The sequence below is a fragment of the Ranitomeya variabilis genome, chromosome 5, assembly GCF_051348905.1.
Source record: "Ranitomeya variabilis isolate aRanVar5 chromosome 5, aRanVar5.hap1, whole genome shotgun sequence".
NCBI classification, from domain to species: Eukaryota; Metazoa; Chordata; class Amphibia; order Anura; family Dendrobatidae; genus Ranitomeya; species Ranitomeya variabilis.
The window spans coordinates 420,963,671-420,980,900 of NC_135236.1; the positions used below are offsets into that span (position 1 = coordinate 420,963,671).

Sequence of the window (17,230 nt, forward strand, 5' to 3'; positions counted from 1 at the left end):
TGGAAACTTCACACTAGACCTTAAGCAGCTTGGATTGTGTGCCTCTCCACTCTTCCTCTAGACTCTGGGACCTTGATTTACAAATGAAATGCAAAATTTACTTTCATCTGAAAACAATACCTTGGACCACTGAGCAACAGCCCAGTTATTTTTCTCTTTGGCCCAGGTAAGAGCTTCTGGCATTATCTATTGGACACTTATAGCCCATTTCCTGGATACCTTGGTGTGTTGTGGCTCCTGAAGCAATGACTCCAGCAGCAGTCCACTCCTTGTGAATCTCTCCCCAATTTTTGAATGACCTTTTCTTAACAATTCTTTCAAGGCTGCGGTTATCCCAGTTGCTTGTGCATCTTTTTCGACCACACTTTTTCCTTCCAATCAACTTTCTGTTAATATGCTTGGATACAGCACTCTGTGAACAGCCAGCTTCTTTAGCAATTAGCTTTTGTGGCTTACCCTCCTTGTGGTGTGTGTCAATGACTGCCTTCTGGACATCTGTCAAGTCAGCAGTCTTCCGCATGATTGTGGAGCCTACTGAAACCGACTAAGGGACCTTTTTAAATGCTTAGGAAACCTTTGCAGGTTTTTTTTTGTTAATTATTCTAATTTAATGAGATAATGACTTTTACGTTTTCATTGGCTGTAAGCCATAATCATCAACATTAACAAAAATAAACACTTGAAATAGATCACTCTGTTTTTAATGACGCTATATAATACATGAGTTTCACTTTGTATTGAAGAACTGAAATAAATTAACTTTTTGATGATATTCTAATTTTGTGAGAAGCAGCTGTATTTCCCACGCCACTGCAGAGGAAAAGTAATATTACATAATTCAGATTTATGGCTGTCTTTCATTTACAAGGAAGGCTCAAGTTTGCATAAAGGGAGCTGCTCCTTTATTATGTCCGTATCCACTCTTAGAACATATTGACTTGGGCTGTTTATCAAAAGACTATCCCTTCAAATATTATTTTTCCTATAGTTAATAATAAAGTTTGGTCTATACAATCTTGCTAGCAAACATAAAAGAAATCAATCTAATGTGACTAATTGGTTTACAAACATTATTAAGAAAAATGCTTAGCTTACAACAAAAACAGTCATTAACAAGGCAATCATTAGCTTAACAGGATAATGAAAAAAGATTTATGCTTCTATGTCAGAAATCATAGACATCACAAAATAAGCTGAAAGAGAAAAAGCCAGAAATGTTGGCTGTACATGTCAAAGCCAATTAACTAATGATACTCACTTGAAACGATCCACCATCAGCTCTACGGGAGCCTGGCATAAGATCTGCGTTACTTACATTATACTAGTAATATGACTTCAGGCGTTGCTTCCAAAGCGCTATAGTTCTCAAATGTTCTCATTTACCACTGCTAAGAAGGACTTTACAATATTATGGGCCCAATTTATGAAAACGTTGATGCCAGAATTGTGGCGTAAAAGTTTGGAAAGTTGCAAAATTTAGTTGTGTCAAAAATGTGCAACTTTTGCCATTTTTACGAGTTTCGCCAAAACGGGTAGAGATGGGCTGGGATGGGGTTGTGGACAGGGCGATATGCCACAGCTTATCTACTTCATGACAGGCGGTGGCATTCCCTACATCGAAAATCTCACTCCAGTAATTGACTAGAGTAAGATTACTGGCATGGCAAACGGAGGTACACGGCACTTGTCAGACACTCCAGATTCATGAAGAGGTGTGCACCTCTTCATGAATCAAGAGCATCTGACTGCAGTACACCCCTCATCAGGCTTAGTAGAACCGGGCCTTTTGTTTCTACTAGTATAGAAGCTTGAGACATGGTGAATACTGGTTATTCACAATATTGTAAATTTTGTGTCAGCAATGGGTGTGGACCCCCTGCGCCATGGGCCAGGCTTACCCCGGAAGGATGTGACTAAGTGACTACCTGGTTTTCAGTAGAGCCTCTGGTGGTGAGGATAGGCTTGGATCACAGGTAGTCACTAGGTGCCACTCCAGGACAGTCCTCGGACCTGCAGCAGCTGACCCATGGGTAGAAGCAGGAATGCAGAGCTTCAGCCCTGCAATGTGTAGCAGAAATGCTCATCTGCTATGAACACCAGCCACAAATGCCCTACAGCGCACGTACTACTAGGGAGGTAGATGAGGGCATTATGTAATGTATGATACATCATTTGTCTCAATCGCAGCAAGATGATGTTACCTCTAACAGCAAGACTGTCAGTTTGAGTCAGCGTTCTGTAAAGTACGATCTCTCTGAACACAAATGACTGAGCCATCATTTTGAATCATTATTAGTGTACTGTGTTTTTAAATGGGCTGTTGGTTACTACAAGAATATCATCCGCTTCCTTGGTGAGGTCACTTTGACATTACTAACGTTGTGTTTGCGTTGAGATTCAAATGGGTTGGATACAGACCTAGGAGACTTCAAAGTGTTAAATATATCTTTATAGGATAGTTGGAGTATCTGCTATTTATTTCAGATCTTTTGGAACTCCTAAAGTGAACCCGCAGAACCACGACAACGAACCTCCCAAGGGTGAGCTGGCCTGGTGGACCACCCCCAATACAGGGAGTGTTAGGGGCAGGCCCGAGGGAGACTATTGCCGCAGAAGCTGATACCCGGGGACAGGATGTAGGAGCGGAAAAGGCGCAGAACTGGCTATAACGGAGACACAGGACAGACTGGCAATGACTGAGACTAAGAATAGGCAGGATATGACGGACGCCCAGGACAGACTGGATATGGCCGAAACACAGGACAGGCAGGGTATGGCGGAAACACAGGACAGGCAGGTTATGGCGAATGCCCAGGACAGACTGGATATGGCGGACGCCCAGGATGGACTGGATATGGCGGAAACACAGGACAGGCAGGGTATGGCGGAAATACAGGACAGGCAGGGTATGGCAGAAACACAGAACAGGCGGGGTATGGTGGAAACACAGGACAGGCAGGGTATGACAGATGCACAGGACAGAGCAAGGTATAGCGGATCCACAGGACAGAGCAAGGTATGGTGGACGCACAGGACAGAGCAAGGTACAGAGGGACCTGGGTCAAATGAGGACAAATGACAATCAGGCATGGAGCAGAGGAAGAAATTACCATAAATAAACCGAGTGCTGCAGAACTTCCGGGTCAAGATCCTTCAGAATCAGAGTGGAGGAACGGAGCGGCTGCAGACCAGAGAGAGGAAGTGCGCGTGTGCAGTGAGAGGTGCGCACGCGCACCCGATGAGAGCCAGGGACCGGCGGCGAGTCAGGAGAAGAGACCGGAAGGCGCGCGCACACCGCTGAAGTGCGCCGGGACGGGTAAGTATGTCGGCACGCAGAGTGAGCAGTAGGCGCGGCGGCAGGTGGCGCCGTGACAGTACTTCTCCCCTTACACCCCCTCCTTTTAAGACCGGAAAGAAATTTGGCCAAAATCTGAGGAGCCTGTATGTTTTCATTTGGTTCCCAAGACCTCTCCTCTGGACCAAAACCCTTCCAATCGACCAAAAAGAAAGTCTTACCTCTAGACTTTTTCATGGCAAGAGTATCTTTAACTTCAAAGACATCTTGAGCGGAAACTGGCAGAGGTGATTGACCAGGAGAAGCATGGAATTGATTGAAAATGACAGGTTTCAAAAGGGAGACATGAAAAGAATTGGGAAAGCAAAGTGAAGGAGGTAGTTTCAGTTTGTAGACAACATCGTTGATACAAGCCAAAACCTCAAATGGACCAATGTACCGTGGACCTAATTTATACGAAGGAATCTTAAGACGGATGAACCTGGACGACAACCACACTTTATCTCCAGGCTGGTATAAAGGAGGGTCCAGGCGTCTTTTGTCGGCATGTCTCTTAATCCTGTTCTGTGCCTGTTCTAACGCGACTTTGGTCTCCTGTCAAACCCTGGAGAACTCCTCGAACAGAAGATCGGCCGCCGGCACACCCGAGGCAGGAAGTACCAGCAGAGGGACACCAGGATGTTGCCCATAAACAATGAAGAAGGGTGATTTGGTAGAAGAGTCATTAATGTGGTTATTGTAAGCAAACTCGGCCCAAGGAAGCAAATCAGACCAATCGTTGTGATGGACATTAGAAAAATGACGGAGATACGTCATTAGAATCTGGTTTGTGCGGTCCGCTTGTCCGTTAGTTTGAGGATGGTAGGCTGAGGAGAAATTCAAAGTTACATTCATCAGTTTGCAAAGAGCTCGCCAGAGCCGAGAGGTAAATTGAACTCCTCTATCAGAAACTATGTGAAGAGGAAAGCCGTGAATCCGAAAAATATGAGCAATGAAGATTCTTGCCAATTCAGGAGCGGAAGGTAATCCAGGCAAAGAGACAAAATGAGCCATCTTGGAGAATCGATCCACAACTACAAAAATGACCGTATGACCAGAAGACCGAGGCAGATCAGTAATAAAATCCATAGCAATGTGTTGCCAGGGGACCGAGGGAAGAGGCAGCAGATGCAGAAGACCGGAGGGCAGATGTCTAGGAACTTTGTTCTTTGCACAAGAAGGACAGGATACCACAAAACTTCGGACATCTTTTAGAAGGGACAGCCACCAATAATAGCGTAAGATAAGAGAGAGTGTTTTCTTGAATCCCACATGGCCTGCCAGCTTAGAGGCGTGACCCCAACGTAACACTTGACTCCTCTTGTTCTCCTGTGCAAAGGTTTTACCCGGAGGTAAGGAAATTATGCTGATAGGAGCTACAGGAATGATCTTGCTGGGATCCACGATGTGTGAAGGTTCCTCCACAACTTTGGTTACGAGAAAGGATCTGGACAAGGCATCAGCTTTGCAGTTCTTATTACCAGGACGAAAATGTAGCTCAAAGTCAAAACGGGCAAAGAATAAAGACTACCTGGCTTGGCGAGGATTAAGTCTTTGCGCAGAGCGGATATATTCCAGATTTTTGTGGTCAGTGTAGATTTTGATAGGATGAATGGCTCCCTCCAACAAATACCGCCACTCCTCTAGTGCCAATTTAATGGCCAATAGTTCCTTGTTGCCAATGGCGTAATTCCTCTCTGAGATGGAAAGGATCTTAGAAAAGAAACCGCAAGCAGCCAATGGTCCAGAAGAAGATCTCTGGGAAAGAACAGCGCCTATGACAGAGGCATCTACCTCAAGAACGAAAAGCTTGTTGATCTCTGGACAACAAAGCACGGGAGCCGAGGCAAAGGCTTGTTTCAAGGACCGAAAAGCGTCTTCAGCTTCAGAGGACCAGACGTAAGGGTTGGACCCTTTGCGAGTCAAGGCGGAAATAGAAGCAGCCAGAGTGGAGAAATGTGGGATAAACTGCCGGTGGTAGTTAGCGAAGCCAAGGAAGCGTTGAATTGCCTTAATCCCCTGGGGACGCTGCCAATCAAGCACAGCAGACGCTTTATCTGGATCCATTCGCAAGCCTGAGTCAGAAATAATATAACCAAGAAACAGTAACAAAGATTGCTCAAACATGCACTTCTCGAGTTTGGCATAAAGATGTTTCTCCCTAACACGAGACAAGACTTGGCGGACGTCTCTTCTGTGGGAAGCAAGATCCGAGGAAAACACAAGAATGTCATCCAAGTATACCTCCACACAGGAGTAGAGTAGATCCCGAAAAACATAATTCACAAACTCCTGGAACACTGCAGGAGCAATCTGTCGAGGAGTCTCCAGGGATCTGACCGGAATCTGTAGTTTCCTAACCGCCACGAGTTGGATGAAATTCCCGGACGCCCCAGAATCTATATAAGCTAAATCAGAAAAACGTTTAGAACCCAGATGCAAAAGAACAGAAAGAGTCAGAAGTGGAGAGGATTCAGGAACACCTAGGAAGACCTCTCTTACCTGTCCTAGGTGGAGGCGTTTCCCGGCCTCAAAGGACAGGAATGCAGAAGATGAGCAGCACTGCCGCAATAGAAACAGAGACCTTGAGCCAGTTTCTCCTTCCGGTGCTGTTCCGCCGGTTTGAGACAATCCACCTGCATGGGCTCTGGGACAGAAACAGCAGAAGTCGTCACAGGACGCGGACGGGAAGGACTCAGAGTAGCCGAAGGAAGATGAGGAACTCTCCTCTCCCTAGCGGATTCTCGGGTTCGCTCTTGGAAACGTAAGTCTATGTGGGTTGCCAGGGATATAAGATCTTCCAAGGAAGTCGGAGTATCCCGAACCGCCAATTCGTCCTTAATTCGAGATGAAAGCCCTCGCCAAAAGGCTCCCACCAATGCCTCATTGTTCCATCCTAATTCTGACGAAAGTGTGTGAAACCGAATGGCATATTGACCCACAGAAAGAGACCCCTGGTGAAGGTTAAAAAGAGACTCGGTGATAGAGGCCAAACGACCCGGTTCATCAAATACTTTACGAAAAGTATCTAAAAAGATGCATAGTTGAGAGACAAGAGGGTCATCTCGCTCCCAGAGGGGGTTTACCCAAGCTAAATCCTCTCCCTCTAAGTGGGAAATCACAAAGGCCACCTTTGCTCGGTCAGTAGGGTACTGCATAGGGAGCAACTCAAAATGGAGTTGGCACTGGTTCAGAAACCCTCTACATAATTTAGGATCCCCACTGTAACGAGGTGGTTTAGCCAGGCGAGGCAGTGGGTGAGGGGCCGAGGACTGAGAGGAAACAGGAGAAGGAGACTGGAGGGCACGAAGACGATCATCCACGGATGCCATGAAATTCAGGATGTGGGCTTGAGTGTCACGCTGCTGAGCAAGCTCCTGTTGGAGACCTGCCAGCTGTGGAGCACTCCCAGGGTCGGATGCCTGCACAGACGAGAGACGAGACTCCATGGATTTCAAGAAGGACATGATCCTAGACTGGTTCTCCCAGAGGAACACTAGTTCCTTTTGGGTAGGAGTCGGGGTACCAGCGGGGTCCATGGCCTGATTGTACTGTCAGATCTTTTGGAACTCCTAAAGTGAACCCGCAGAGCCATGACAACGAACCTCCCAAGGGTGTGCTGGCCTGGTGGTGGGAGTGTTAGGGGCAGGCCCGAGGGAGACTATTGCCGTGGAAGCTGATAACCGGGGACAGGAAGTAGGAGCGTAAAAGACACAGAACTGGCTATAATGGAGACACAGGACAGACTGGCAATGACTGAGACTAAGAATAGGATATGGCGGACGCCCAGGACAGACTGGATATGGCAGAGACACAGGACAGGCAGGGTATGGCGGAAACACAGGACAGGCAAGTTATGGCAAATGCCCAGGACAGGCTGGATATGGCGGACGCCCAGGACGGACTGGATATGGCGGAAACACAGGACAGGCAAGGTATGGCAGAAACACAGGACAGGCAGGGTATGGCGGAAACACAGGACAGGCGGGATATGGTGGAAACACAGGATATGCAGGGTATGACAGACGCACAGGACAATTTGCGAGAAATTTATTTACTGCAAATGTAATTTTGGAAGAAAAATTTGCTGATCCTAGCGACTTCAAGTTTCAAAAGATTTTAATATCTTTAGTTATTATAAATGTTTATCTTTATCATTTGTAGTGGATTATGCTAAAATAAACCATTTATATTAACAAAGAAGTATAATGTTTTAGATAGTTTTGAGATGCTGCTTGCTACAATCAATTTAAATAAAAGATGTTCTAGCACTGTTGTTACATGGGTGCTACAAATATAAACAAAATATACTTTTTAGGAAAGCTGACTGGTACTCCTTAAGATTGGGGTTATTAAAATCCCTTTGCGCTGCAGCCCATTTTCGTTTTTGCGTTTCTGTTTTTCGCTCCCCTTCTTCCCAGAGCCATAACTTTTTTATTTTTTCGTCATTATGGCCATGTAAGGGCTTGTTTTTTGTGGGACAAGTTGTACTTTTGAACGACACCATTGGTTTTACCATATCGTGTATTAAAAAAGGGAAAAAATTCCAAGTGTGGTGAAATTGCAAAAATAAGTCCAATTCCATAACGATTTTTGGGATTTTTTTTACCATGTTTGACAAATGATAAAACTTACCTGCCATTATGATTCTCCATGTCATTATGAGTTCATAGACACCAAACATATTTAGGTTATTTTCTATTTAAGTGGTGAAAAAAAATCCAAAGTTTGTAAAAAAATAAATAAATAAATTGCGTCATTTTCTGAGACCTGTAGCATCTCAATTTTTCGTGATCTCAGGTTGGGTGCAGGCTTATTTTGTGCGTGGCAAGCTGATGTTTTTAATTATACCATTTTGGTGCAGATATGATCTTTTGATCGCCCGTTATTGCATTTTAATGCAATTATGCGGTGACCAAAAAAAATGTAATTCTGTTGTTTTTAGTTTTTTTTATCGTTACGCCGTTTAGCAATCAGATTATTTTTTTATATTTATAGATCAAGCGATTCTGAATGTGGTGATACAAAATATGTGTATGTTTGAGGTTTTGTTATTGTTTTATTTTAAATGGGGCAAAAGGGAGTGTCACGGGGTCTTGCTCTGGTATCACACAGGACTGACTGTGTCTCACCTCCCTGAGATTTTAAGTCTCTCTCCTCATTCACAGGTCAGGAGGGGGAAGGTGTCAGGGGCTCATTGTTTCAACAAGCTAGGTCAACATGTCATTAGCATACAATACAGTACTGTGGAGGCTGATATCAGATGGCAGCAACAGCCATTCATCAATTAGCAAATAACTGCTACAAGAGAACACCATGAAAATAAGTAAAATAGAAATATACACAAAAATGATACCCACATAGCATATCACACCATCACACCCTCTCCTCCCTCATAATAAGTGAGCACGCTATGAGGTCTACACAGACCTCTGGCCTGCTCACTTTAGTCCACATTGCTCAATAGTTTATAGTTCCTTGTACAGTGGCAGGGGTTGCAATAATCATGAGCACTTGTCCATAAATTCCCAGGTCCTGGATTTATGGTCATACCAGGCTTTTTGACTGGACCGGGCCGTTCGCTGATGTTCATTAGCCAAGGTAGCTAGCTGGGCAAGACAGTCTCTGAACTCTAGAATGTAGGGAATGATGGGCATTCTGGTATCTGCGATATCTCCCTCCAATTGTTCTTTCAGAAGAGTGAGGCCCACGGACCTTCTGCTCCCACAAAATGACTTTGTAACTCCCCAGTGTCATTTCCAAGGACGATATCTGCAGGAAGTCCTCCCATAACTCCAATCCAATACAGTTTTTCTCTAAAACCATAATCCAAACGTACCAAAGCTTGCTGTATATATTTGCGGACACCCCCTGCCAGGACAATGGGAATTCCCAGGCCCTGGTGAAGTGCCTCGGATCAAACCACATGGGGGTCAGCGATAGTCAGGAATGCCCCCGTGTCTCTAAATCCCGACACTTTGTATCCATCAATTAAGACATCCTGCAGGTGGCAATGCCGTTACTCTGTATTTCTGATGGACAAAGGCCGGAGTCCGTACACTCCAGCAGGGGTATCTATGGTGCCATGGTCGGCGGTCCAGTCTGGGGGGGGGGGGTGGTAGCTCTTCCTCAGGTGGGATGGAGTGCACAAGATGTACTGGATGAGGTGGGGCTGCATGGGGCTCCCTCTGAATCCTTGAGGGACAGCCAGACTGCAAATGTCCAGGTTGCCCACACCCATAACATCTCCTCTCTGTGATACCCCCAGGTCGTGGTCGGAACTGTTGGGGCCCAGGATTGTGAGGCGTGATTGTCATCAGCTTGCGACTAGGTGGAAGGGGGGATAATCGGAGGGGGGCAGGGTGTGGGAGAAGGACATGGTTCATTGCCCAGAAGCCTCCTCCATTGCGGTCGGATAGTAAGGGCTTCATTGGCCAGGGCTGCAGCTCTATCCATGGTGCACGGTGTGCGCTCCCGGACCCATTCCCGTACCTCTGCGGGGCACTTGGCAAGAAATTGTTCTATAAGGAACGCTTGTATAACATCTTCCACAGTAAAGGCGTTTTATGCTTCCAGCCATCTCCGACATGCCTGGGACATCTTATGTGCATACATCCTAAACGATCCCTCCGTAGTGCATGGGAGGTCTCAGAACTTGGCCCTATATTAGTCTGGGGTGATAGCATGGTAATCCAGGTTAGTCTGCTTTACAATGTTATAATCCTGATTCCGCTGTGAGTCAATGGTTCGGTAAGCCTCCGCCAGGCTACCGTTCAGGAGTCCCACTAACAAACGCATCCAGCTAGAGTGGGGCACCTCCATCACAGCACACTGCTGCTCAAAGTCCTTGAAGAATCCCTCCACATCTCCGGAAGCCTCATCAAATGGCTTAAACTCTGTCTGAGTGATCTGTACAGGCTCCCGGATCGTTGGGTTTACATTCCACATTGTGTTACTCCCTCTTTCAAACTCCATTGCTTCTTGTCTCTGCTGTGCCTGGCAGGCAGCCTCCTCCTTGTACTCCTGAGAGACGCCTGGGCCCAGAACCGCCATCTCTTCTTCGTACCACACCACCCACTGGCTTTTTGGGGTGGGGGTCCTCTTCTCCAGTGCTCGTCCTTCAGATATATGGGAGGAGGTGGCCAGGCTGGCACCCACCAGTAGGTCAATTAAGGCCTCTTTAGTCAGTCCCTGGTAGTTCAGGCCCAGGTCTCTGGCTCTCTCTAAACTCGATACAGTCCAATTTCTGTACTCACTCTGTGGGTGGTTCTCCATTAGGTTACGCTCTGTTGATCCCACCGCTTGCCACCAGTTGTCACGGGGTCCTGCTCCGGTATCACACAGGACTGACTGTGTCTCACCTCCCTGAGATTTTAAGTCTCCCTCCTCATTCACAGGTCAGGAGGGGGAAGGTCTCGGGGGCTCATTGTTTCAACAAGCTAGGTCAACATGTCATTAGCACACAATACAGTACTATGGGGGCTGATATCAGATGGCAGCAACAGCCATTCATCAATTAGCAAATAACTCCTACAAGAGAACACCATGAAAATAAGTAAAATAGAAATATACACAAAAATGATACCCACATAGCATATCACACCATCACAGGGGGGTAATTTGAACTTTTATTTTTTTATTTTTTTAATATTTTCAAAAAATTATTTTATTTTTGTCATGCCTCAATAGTCTCCATGGGAGACTAGAAGCTGCCATAACCCGATCGCCTCTGCTACATACAAGCAATGGTCAGATTGCCTGTATGTAGCAGAATTGCTGACTTGCACCAAGTGGCGCTCATAGCAATCCAACATTGGCAACCATAGAGGTCTGCAGGAGACCTCTGGTTGTCATGCTAACCCATCAGTGACCGGTGATCACGTGACGGGGGTCACCGAAGGGCGGATTTCCGGCGCAATTGCCAGAAGCGCCATTTAAAGGGTTAATAGCTGCGGATGGATCACGATTCCACCCACGGCTGTTCCGGGCACATGTCAGCTGTTCAAAACAGCTGACATGTGCCGGGAAAGATGTGGGCTTTGTGCCGGAGCCCACATCAAAGGGGGAGACACGACATGCTCTGTAATAGTACAGCGTATGTCGTGAAGGGTTTAAAGGATTTGTCCAGTCTTAAACTACAAGTCTGCAGTCAGTCTTTGTGACTGTAGGCTTGTGAATCCTCACTGCACGCTGTGAAGATTCTCCGGCGCCGGGAGCACAAGTACTGTATCTGCATACTCCCGGCCACATTTTGACTAGACTGTTTTCGGCCTCACTCAATACACATGCATTCAATGAGGCCGTGTTCATCTAGTCAGAATGTTGCAGAGAGTATGCATATCGCATCCTTACATACTGGAAATGCATATCTTTCTGTATTGAGACGATAAACAGAATAAGGAAAAACAAATAGATTATTTATCGATTTTATTTATAATATTTTTTTTAATATTATAGGAACATGATATTGCAAATGATCAGCTTGTTTTTAAGGCATGACCACATATTCCAGCTGTTGCACACCTATAATCACTATTAGTAAAATCATGCTGCCATTGGCCTTGATATTTTTGCATCATAAATTGCAATGCTGTGCATTTAAACATCTGTGTAAATGTTTTGGGGTGGCCTACTCAAAATCCATACCTTAATCCAAATAAGAATCGGTGGTCAGACTTGAAGATTGCTGTTCACCAGAGGAAACTATCTAACTTGAAGGAGGTAGAGCAGGTTTGCCTTGAGAAATGGGCAAAAATCCCAGAAGTCAGATGTGGAAAGCTCATATAGACTTATCCAAAGTGACTTGCAGCTGTAATTACCCCAAAAGGAGGCTCTACAAAGTACTGACTTTAGGGGGGTGAATAGTTATGCACATTGAAGTTTACAGTTATTTTGCTCTTTGTTTTTTGCTTCACAATAAACAGGAAACCAAAGGTTAATAGTTGTAGGCATGTTCTTTACATAAACTGATGTAAACCCTAAAAAAATGAGTGAAATTCCAGGTTGTGAGTTAGCAAAACACAATAAATATCAAGTGAGTGAATACTTTCACAAGCCACTGTACATGAAACTGTGCTCTCTACAAACTTTTCATAACTCAATAATACAGGCTATTATAAGAAACTTTGTAATGTCCCTTATCAGAGAAATCAGCTTCTCCTTCTTTCCCCACTTATCAGACATTTCTTACCTTTCCCACTGCCTACTGAACTCACTGTCCACTGTGAAAAGCAGCACAAGTCCATCTAGCTTAGAGGAGACAGACTGCAGGTGTCATGTAATACAGCCCACTATCCTGTGTGAAGAGGGGAAGACGAATTAGCAGCAAAGGGAACCCATTGTGACAAGCTCTGTAACAAGTGTTTTACCTCACATCAAAGATTGATTCAGATCAACACAACTCAGCTCTACTGTATACTGTCCTCTATTTGGTGCAGCTTACCTCCCTGAGGTAAAAAGTGTATGAGGAGCATGCATTCCCCACTCTATGCTGCACTGTCTGTGGGAGAAATCACTGCAGCTTGTCTCTTCATCCTACCTACCAGTGTATTGCAGGTTACAGATAGCGCAAGGGGAACATTGGTGATCTTGCAGAATGCAAGTCACATAATGCCCAGACATGGTATTATTCCATCAAGTACACACAGGACGCCTTATTCTCAAGTTACTTGAAAGCATAGTTACCATATAAAGGAAACATTTCTTCTCTGTTATGTCGAACTCACTTAGGGCAGCATAAAGTAGTGACAGATTTACTGATGAAATGCTGAAGTTAAGTAGTTTTGTAAAACCTACTTTTCAATCCTTAGAAGGCTGTCAGATAAGAGTCAAAATTATTCATGATCTGCCTATCACCACCAACCCTGCGTGTTATGTGCACACAATGTTTTTTCATGTTTTCTAACTGGAACACACTTGAAAAGGCACAAAACCTCCATTATTTTAAGGACAGCACCATGTTTTCTAGTCATGGAATGAACAAGTTGGTGAATGGTGACATATTGCAACATTCATCTTTTTCCATTCTCACGAACGACCTCATTTAGAGTGTGGATCCTGGAGAGAGGGTGATGCTCAACTTGTCTCTTCAGAATTCCCTATAGGAGTTCGACTGGGTTCAGATCAAGAGACATTCTTGGCCACTGAATCACTTTCACCCTGTTCTTCTTCAATAGTGAATGTAGTAGTTTTTGATGTGGGGTGAACTCATATATAAATCAACTAATTTTATTAAAACTGAAGATTTCGTTATGAAAGTTATATTATTAGCCTTATTTTCATGTTCTGGAATGATATTTGAACTGTACATTATCGGTTTCCCTCCTAATGTTCAATCCCCTGGAAAACGAGCTATACTTTATTAAATAAAAAAGGATCAAATATGAAAAGAACGGTGCTACACAGTTATGTGACAGTAATTGCCAAGTTTTTTATTTTTATATATTCTAACTAATACATCTTCATAACTTGAGAATACCCATGAAATGGTCTGCAGATCCTATCAAAATTGGCCACTTTTACATAATGTGTATGTGGGCTTTAACAGTTGGTGACTTAAAAAAAATTAAATATATTTGACAAAGTACAGCTCTTCCTCACTGTGAAATGTAGATCTATGAATATGGCTCATAATATGTAATTTTCCAGGGTACCATAATGTTTTAGTATGTGCATAATGCTTTTGACTTCAATGTAAAAGCATGATTCTAATGCCTAGATGCAAAGTACAGGATTTTTAGGTAATAAAAGCACAATGTTTATTGTTGGTTGATAACTATTTTTCTATTTCTTGGGAAAGTCTTGTGCACTCAGTGTAAGTCAGTATTGTACTACTGTACATATTTTGCAAATGATCCCATTACTTAACAATACCATAAGAAGTAGAGTATCCATTTTAATTAGCCTTACGGTACAAATATACTACAGCAATGTTGTTTATGTAGACAAAATGAAAAAATTCTATCAATACTAGCTTACCTGTTTAGAATGAAATAAGTTGTAGCCAGTATTATCAAGTATGGTATAGTGGTTGGTCACTTTCTCTATGAAACCATTTGTTGAAAACAACTCCTTGGATCTGGCACCCATATGTCCATAGAAAAGAATGCAAAGGATGCACCAGAAGTATTAGTACCCAGCGTGCCACACATGTTTACATGCATGTTATCGGCACATTATTCCACTCTCCACCTATTTTAAGGCTAATCACTATGGTTCATGAATAGGAAAATGAATGCTACTATAGTTTTCACTCAGATACGGGTCTAACTTTTAAAGATACAAAGCCAATAAAGTGGTAGCAATCATGTCACTCAGCACTAGTGAGTAGTGATCTGATTCATACAGCTGGAACACAGATGTTAATAACATAAGACTATTTTTGTGGGCCTGTAAAGTGGGTGAAAGATAGCATTCATAGTTTTGTGCTAACTATTAGCCGTAAACTTCTCCTAAGGCTACAATCACAGATCTGGATGACGCATTTCGGTTAGTTTTTTTTTCTATGACAGCATACTGACCCATAGAGTTTCATTGATTGATACACAAATCAGTTTTAAAAATGGATTCATGTCCATGGCCCATGAAATTTAGAGTATAAGCTACATGAAGGGGAGACCATGCTGTAGTTTGCCCTGGCACCATAAGAGTTAATTCAGAGGTTCCAGAAGAAAGGCACAATTAGTCTTGGGCCTGTTTATGGACTGCTGTGTGACTAATTTATTTTGGGCTTGAAGTACATTCTTTTAAAACAGTTGATAAAAATAAGACTATAATCTCACACAAATTTTACCTTTTCAAAGTTACTCACAGATGCAATTGAGTACAACAAAGAAGTAGCTATTCAGACTGAATGTATTGGGCATGAAGAATCCACAGAGGCATCCGAAGACTGGTAAGTTCTCAAGTGATATACGTCTTTTGAAGAATTCCTATTTATAACTGTGAAATCATACCCCCAAAGTACACCCCTTTTTTACTTTGGCTGTTGAAAGTTGTCCTCAGAGCTTGTTACCTGGATCATGGACCCATTTTGGGGTCCTATTAACTTAGTCTATGACCCATTACTATGCTGGGTGGGGAAGTGTGAGGGGGTGGCTATTGGTTTCCTCTGCCTTGGGCAATAAAATATTCCACCCTGCTCATTAATGTCCATTTTTAATAAAATTGTATGGGTTTGTGTAACCAATATGGGGGGAGACTGGTGTACGGACACTTAAGGTACCGTCACACTCAGCGACGCTGCAGCGATATAGACGAGCCGATCGCTGCAGCGTCGCTGTTTAGGTCGCTGGGGAGCTGTCACACAGACAGCTCTCTCCAGCGACCAACGATCTGATGTCTGTCACGTCCCCCGGCGTCCACGCTGCTGCTCAGAGCTTCCTTCACTGAATGTGTCAGGGCCGGCAGAGCACAGCGGTGACGTCACCGCTGTGCTCGGCTTTATGGCCGGCACTGACACATTCAGTGCAGGAAGCTCTGAGCAGCAGCGCGGACGCCGGTGGACGTGACAGACATCAGAAGGTGAGTATGTAGTGTTTTTTTTTTTACTTTTACATTGGTAACCAGGGTAAATATCGGGTTACTAAGCGCAGCCCTGCGCTTAGCAACCCGATATTTACCCTGGTTACCATTGTAAAACATTGCTGGCATCGTTGCTTTTGCTGTCAAACACGACGATACACACCGACCTAACGACGAAATAAGGTGCTGGCCTTCTAGCTCCGACCAACGATATCACAGCGGGATCCAGATCGCTGCTGCGTGTCAAACACAACGATATCCAGGACGCTGCAACGTCACGGATCGTTGTCGTTCTCGTTGGAAAGTTGTTCAGTGTGAAGGTACCTTTAGTCTGATGGGAGCAGACAGTTTATCAGTGCGAGACATCAGTCCCTGCTTAGCTGCATTGCCTTGGCAACCTGGAAGAGGAGGAGCAGCAGCAGAGGACAGTACTGATTGACTGAGCAATCTGGAGAAGAAGAGAAGAGTAAATAGTACTAGAGAATATGAGAGTTGTCAGCCCTTACTGGCAGGAAACAGCAGTGATCCAGAAGGAGAGCACAGTGTGTGGACTGATAGTTCTGCAACTTCATATGAGAGGACAGTGAACCTTGGGCTGCACCACAACTACAGACCAGCCAGGTTACCTGAGGTTGCCCACCTCCTCCTGGCTTCCCATCAAGGAGAAGAACTCTACCTTCCATCCCAAAGCAACTAAATCCTGAAGGCCTAGGCTAGAACCCTGTGTGCCTGCAGAACTGCTACATGAAGAAGTGAGTAGCTTGCTGGGACTTGTGATTCCACTGGGGAGAAGTATATAAAAGCTATCTATAAGGGAGCATTGCTGTGACTTGTGGTTCAACGCAGTAGGAGCTATAATAGGACCAGCCGCGGAGGGGATCTTGTTCCTATGGTATTATGTGCACCAACAAATTCTGCAAGCACGCCACCATCCGAGGCAACAGAGCCCCAACATTGAGCTGTGTTGTTTCCATTGCTGCAGTCATTTTGTAGTTTAAAGCAGTATTAGTTAGGAGTGTGCTTTTTGCAAAAAGTGGAAGCGTCATCCCTAACTTTCAGGTTTACAGCAAACCCCCATCTCGTATCTGTATTTGTAGATTGTGTAATACTGTTTGTTTTGTTGCTACTTGCTATTCCCCATACATACAATAGTCACCATTTATCCTCTATATGAATAATCCTGTTAATTGTTCCAACCTCATCTTTTGTGAGTGTGTACTGAGCGTGGACTGGGGTTTCCTGAGTCGACCCCTGTCAGAAAAGAAAGACTCTCCTGCATCCTACGACAGCACTCAGTAAGGGTACCGTCTCACAGTGGCACTTTGGTCGCTACGACGGCACGATCCGTGACATTCCAGCGATATACTTACGATC

General features: G+C 44.4%; 1 long non-coding RNA gene across 1 annotated transcript in view; it reads left to right on the plus strand.

Annotated features, from left to right (window-relative positions):
• The window catches only part of LOC143776164 (uncharacterized), a 49,606-nt gene extending 34,410 nt beyond the window's left edge, over positions 1 to 15,196 (plus strand). The window contains exon 3 of the long non-coding RNA XR_013215781.1: positions 15,136 to 15,196. This is a non-coding gene — a long non-coding RNA (uncharacterized LOC143776164). The remainder of the gene's footprint in view (positions 1 to 15,135) is intronic.
• The last annotated feature ends 2,034 nt before the right edge of the window (positions 15,197 to 17,230 follow it).